Here is a 5,547-nt window from a genome sequence, read left to right as displayed (position 1 = left end):
TAAATGTTTTTTAAATTCATATTTTAAAAATTATTTATGAGAGAATATAAATTACTTCTGGATAGTTTTAAATTTGGAAACATTTCATTTTAACACATTCAAACCAAATTTAGAAAGGGAAGGTATGATCTGATCCTCTGAACTGAAATTGTCCTAGAAATCTTCACCTTAACTCTAACCTTTACAAATGAGAAAAAGGAGACCAGGAAGGCACATGTGGTACAAGTTTCACCCCCAGTCACAGTGCCAGCACATGGTTCTGGAGCAGGACTGATGCACAACCATACTATCCTACGTGTGTGTTGTGGGTGCTCATCCATTTACTGGGCGAAGCTTAGTCTGCCTGAGCCTCAGCCACAACATCTTTCTTAAGGAAGATGCTAGCATGTAAAATAGAGGAACATGTACAAAAATTTTAGGCTCTATGATCTGCTTGAACTCTTCTCCCATAAATGAAATTTATTCTGAATAAAGATGAATATATAAAGATTAAATCAAAATATTAAAAGCACAACATTTTATATTCCAAAGAGCAGTTATGCACATACATAAGTTATATAGGGTACAGAGTTTCATAATCTGCTTTTCCATTAATAGAAAGTCACAGATATTTATAAGCATTTGTAATAATATTAAATATTCTTTTGTTAAATAATTGCTACAACAGTTCACCCAATACATAAGACATAACATAGTTACCAGGTCCTGTACTGTACCTTGCAGTGAGCATTCATATATATCATATGTATGTATATGTATACATACATACATGCCATGAATCATATTTAGAAATGGATTTCTAGGTAATAGACTATATTATTTGTTCTTCCTGTTATGGTTTTAGTGCCTCCTTTAATAAAAATATCCACCTGTCAACATCTGGAGTGGAGCACATTTATTTTGTTATGTCCATGAGCATGTAAAAATAATAATGTAAAGGTGATGTAAGTTCTCATTTATTATGGAGTAATGAGAGTTAGAAGGATTGTTGATAAGTTCATATGAAGAATGCAGAGAAGGCCTTTTATTTATTTATTATTTATTTTTTATTTCATGCCTTTCATTTTAAGTAATTCTAATGACTTGAGAGTCTCAGTGTTGAGTAGAAAGCTTGCTGAGATTCTTTTGGTCCACCAAAAGTCGGTACCTTCTGGTGTAAAATAACCTTGTTTTTGTTTCTTAGTAGAGTCTCATTTCTTTTTAGTATATTCTTCTATCTATCATCTATCTATCCATTATCTATCTATCTATCTATCATCTATCTATCTATCTATCTCTATCACCTCTCTATCTCTTCTATCTATCTATCTATCTATCTATCTATCCATCATCTATCATCTATCTATTATCATCTATCTATCATCTATCTATTTATCTATCTATTTATCTATCTATTTTATCTATCTATTATCTATCTATCTATCTATCATCTATCTATCTATCATCTATCTATCATCTATTATCTATCATCTATCTATCTATCTATCATCTACCATCTATCTATTATCATCTATCTACCCATCCATCCCAAAATATAGATTATGTCATTTTGATATATTACCTTTTCTTCTATCATTTTTAGCTTTTACTTACGTGAATCTTTCTCTTAGAGTATAAATCTTTAAACAAGACCCTCTAGTCACATGAAACTTGAACAGTTTAGAATAGTGAACTCTTCTAAATGTCACTCAATAAATCAGTTAACAGAGTTTCAGCTCATGAGAAATGTTTTGAGTGCCTTTATTACATCCTAATATATAGTGTTCACTAAGATATTTTGTGTATAATGTCCTTTGAATGCAGAATCTGTAACTGATGTTCTTAATAGAGACACAAATCTCTACCTTGATCCTGGCTAGTTTTTCTCTTCTCGGTGTCAACCCAGCGCTCTAGTGTTGAGATGCTTCTGATGATTCAGCCTTGTTTTCTGTGTTAGCTTTCTGTACAAACTTTGTGTCCTCCATGCTTTGTGTAAGTGTCTGCTTTGAAAAAACTGATAAATTTACGACTATTCAATATTTTCATGTCAGTTTAGTAAAGTGGGTTTTTTTCCATTTTAAGGTAACTATGGGGGATTCTTTAGCATCTTGTATTTTCTAGATAATGATTCTTTTATTGAAGTTAAGGTTAAACCATGACCATTTTGTGATTTTGTGCTATCAAAGGGTAAATGGCATTTGCTTGCAATTGCTGCTTTACATTTCAATATAAATTGCTTTTCTCAAACATGGTCTTGAAATAGCATATAAAGATCTGTATGTGCTGTCCATCTGCATTCTGATGACTTTACTTTCATCTGAGGACTATTGCAATCACCTCATTTATTTTCTATTTTATGAGCTAATTTTTTCTCCCTGACTTTCAGGAGGCCAGCAAAAGTAGCTTAGTAGCTTTGTTGTGTTTGTTCTAAGTCATGCTGATTCCGACTTACTTTAAATGCCCTGTCACACCCATGGAGAACAGGTTTGAGTCATCCATACCTTTTAGGTGCCATAGATTTTATTCATGGAGACCATGAAGAGGTCTATTGCTTATTCTAGCAATGTTCTTATACAGTATTCTCCAAGCTTCAAGTATTTTTAAACGTCTAGTCAAGAAATAAAATCCTTTTATGGTTCTCAGATGGAGAAATTTATAGTCTGAGACTAATGGACTTTGGTTCATTTCCAAAAGATCATGGCATTAGATGGCATTCATTTTAATTGTGAGCAGCACAAACTTTACTACATCATTCTACATTATAGATTTTATGATATTGTCATCAATTTTTATAATATGAATGCACCCTTAGTATGTGTTATATTTGTACAAATGACATAAGACAACATTAGTGTAGAAGAAGGTGCCTTAGCAACCATCAACCCATTTATAGATTATATCTATAAATAAGCTAAACAAATAACAAATAAGTTAAACACGTGTGTGAACACCACACACACACACACACACACACACACACACACACACTTGTGTACAGAAACTAAAACAATCTAAGGCTAAACAGCCAAGGTTTCTGGATTCCTTGTAGTGCTTGCTTGTGCTTGCTCATCATTACCTGGCACGGCCCCCACCTTTCTGGCTCCTGTTTCCCTGTTACTGTGTTTTCTAACTGGGACCTGTCACTGCTCCCAGCCTCTAACCTTATTCCTTCCCCATCTGGCACACTTTGCTTTTAGAATCATCTTTGCAGCATTCCAATCAGAACACCAGTGGACTTGAAAATCCCTCCCTGTTCCCTCCAGGAGAATGTGTTTACTCCTTCCCTTCTTCTTCATGCCTTTCATGGTCTCATGGCATGGTCTCATGTTCCTCTCTCCTCTTCATATATAGGACCTTGTGTTGTGTTCAGACATACATTGGCACCTGCACAGTTCATCTAGCATGCCTCCTGTCTAAGCCCTGGACATGCTGGGCATGTTTAACCTCTGTCTAGACTGTCCTTTCTATTTGCAAAACCTAGGTTCGTCTTGCTGCACCCAGCCCAGATGCCCCCCATGAAGCCTTTCCCACCACTCCTTTGTCATTGTCACGCTCCGATCTCTGCTACATTTAGACCTTTTGTGCTTTCTATGAATGTATATGCATGTTATTGCTGTCTTCTCTACTAGACAGCATGGGTCTTTAGGGCCAGATGCTCATTAGCTCTCTTTCCAGTTTGAAGTCAGTGTCATTATTAAAAGAAAACAATAAACTTTCCACGTGCTTAGCAAATAATATGAATTAACATTTTCTTGAATAAACGTGATCCTTTCAAATTACTAAGATACTCATACTAAATAACAATTATGTCCTAAAAAGGACCTGCTGACCTAGGATCTCAAATTGCTTTCTTGATGCATGCATGTACTGGTAAACCATGCAAGGATCTGATTGCAATATGGTGTAGAAAGTTCTCAATGTGTTTCAGTAGAAATACCCAGAAGAACAGTCACGAGTTCACAGGTATCATCTAAGTTTTTAAATTAGATTGTGTCATAAAATTTTATTGGACCAATTCCATGATATTTTCTAGGCCAGCTACCTTTGGTATTTTATCTGAATGGCTAGGGATCTATACTTGCTATAGTTGAAGCCTAACATGCATGATTCTGAGCAAATCATTCACCTCGTTGTCCACACTTAGTGGGGACAGGACCTTGTAGGACTAATGTGAAGACCGAAGGAGAGCAATGTTATAGTAAGTAGAGTTGCACTTAGCACAAAACAAAGTCTCAAAAACTAGCAATACCAGGACTGCTGTACCTGGTAAATTGTGTTAAAGCAAACAGTTCCTGCTGAATCTTGGGTATAGAGGCTTTGGAGTTAAACACTCATGTTTACTTATGTCACTTGGGCATATTATTTAAACTTTCTGCCTCTTTTCTATATTTTAAAATGACCTCAGTATTTGATTCACGTTAAAGGTTTGTAGTGAGGATTGAATGAAATTTGCATGTGACACTGAACACAGAACCCAGTATATAGTAGGAGTAAATAATTCCTGAGAGCTAGGGAGGTGGCTTAGTTGGTAAAGTGTTTGACACTCAAATGTGAGAGCCTGAGTTTGGATCCCTGGAACTGATACAAAAACTGAGCATGGTGGCAAGTGCTTATAATCTCAGTTTTGGGGAGGAGCAGAGACACATGGGTCCTGGAAGCTCATTGGGCAGCCAGCCTGGTTAAACTCAGTTAGCTTCAGTATAGTGATATGCTCAACAGCAACCTAGGACATACCACATGCATACACCACACACACACACACACACACACACACACACACACACACGTAAATAGTGATTGTTATTATTATCATGATTGAAGATAAAATGTTTGCAACTGTATTGTCAGAGGTTACCCAGGCAAAGAGAAAGTAGCTTTCAAAAATGAATGTCAGTTCTTTCATAGCACTTTTCACATAGTTTTATTTTAAAATTAGTTCTCTTTAGCCTAGTGAAGCAGGAAAGGAGTTGTTTATAAGGCTTGTTGTTACTATAGACGCTGTACTGAGATCCGAGTTCTGCTTGGGGTTTTAGGTGACAGGTTAATGAAAGAATTCTGACTACTTTTTAAGTATTTGACACGAAGGAAGTTACCCCATCACTTTGGATGCCTATAATTTCTGTATGGAAATACCAGCTAAGAATGAAGGTGCTGGTATTGGGACAGTTACGGATAACCAAGCAGAGTGGCTTGGGAGTTGCTCCCAGTCCTACATTCCACAGTATCTCCACAGGTCCGGTAGCAGGCTTGAGTGTAGGAACTTGACCATCTTAGCTTGGAGGTCCCTGGCATTCCTTAAAAGCACTTAGTGGCTGTACCTTTGAACCTTACAAATACCTCACAGGAGGTAGCCATGAAGCCCCTGTTCTCACATGCAACTGCTCTGAGCCCCCTAGGAACAATCCGTACGTGTGAAAAGTCTCTCCTTTGGTTCTAAATCCTTTTCATTACTTTCTCTAGTTAAGTTTTTTTCTTCCAGAAATATTTCAGAAAGTTAATTTTATCCTTGATTTGCTATTTTTATGTCATTTGAAAACACACTTTAATTCCATCTCTGCTATATCGTAG

The sequence above is a fragment of the Nannospalax galili genome, unplaced genomic scaffold, assembly GCF_000622305.1.
Source record: "Nannospalax galili isolate Female #2095 unplaced genomic scaffold, S.galili_v1.0 scaffold40, whole genome shotgun sequence".
Classification (NCBI taxonomy): Eukaryota; Metazoa; Chordata; class Mammalia; order Rodentia; family Spalacidae; genus Nannospalax; species Nannospalax galili.
The sequence above is the reverse complement of the archived record's forward strand: the minus strand, read 5'-3'. Positions refer to the sequence as shown.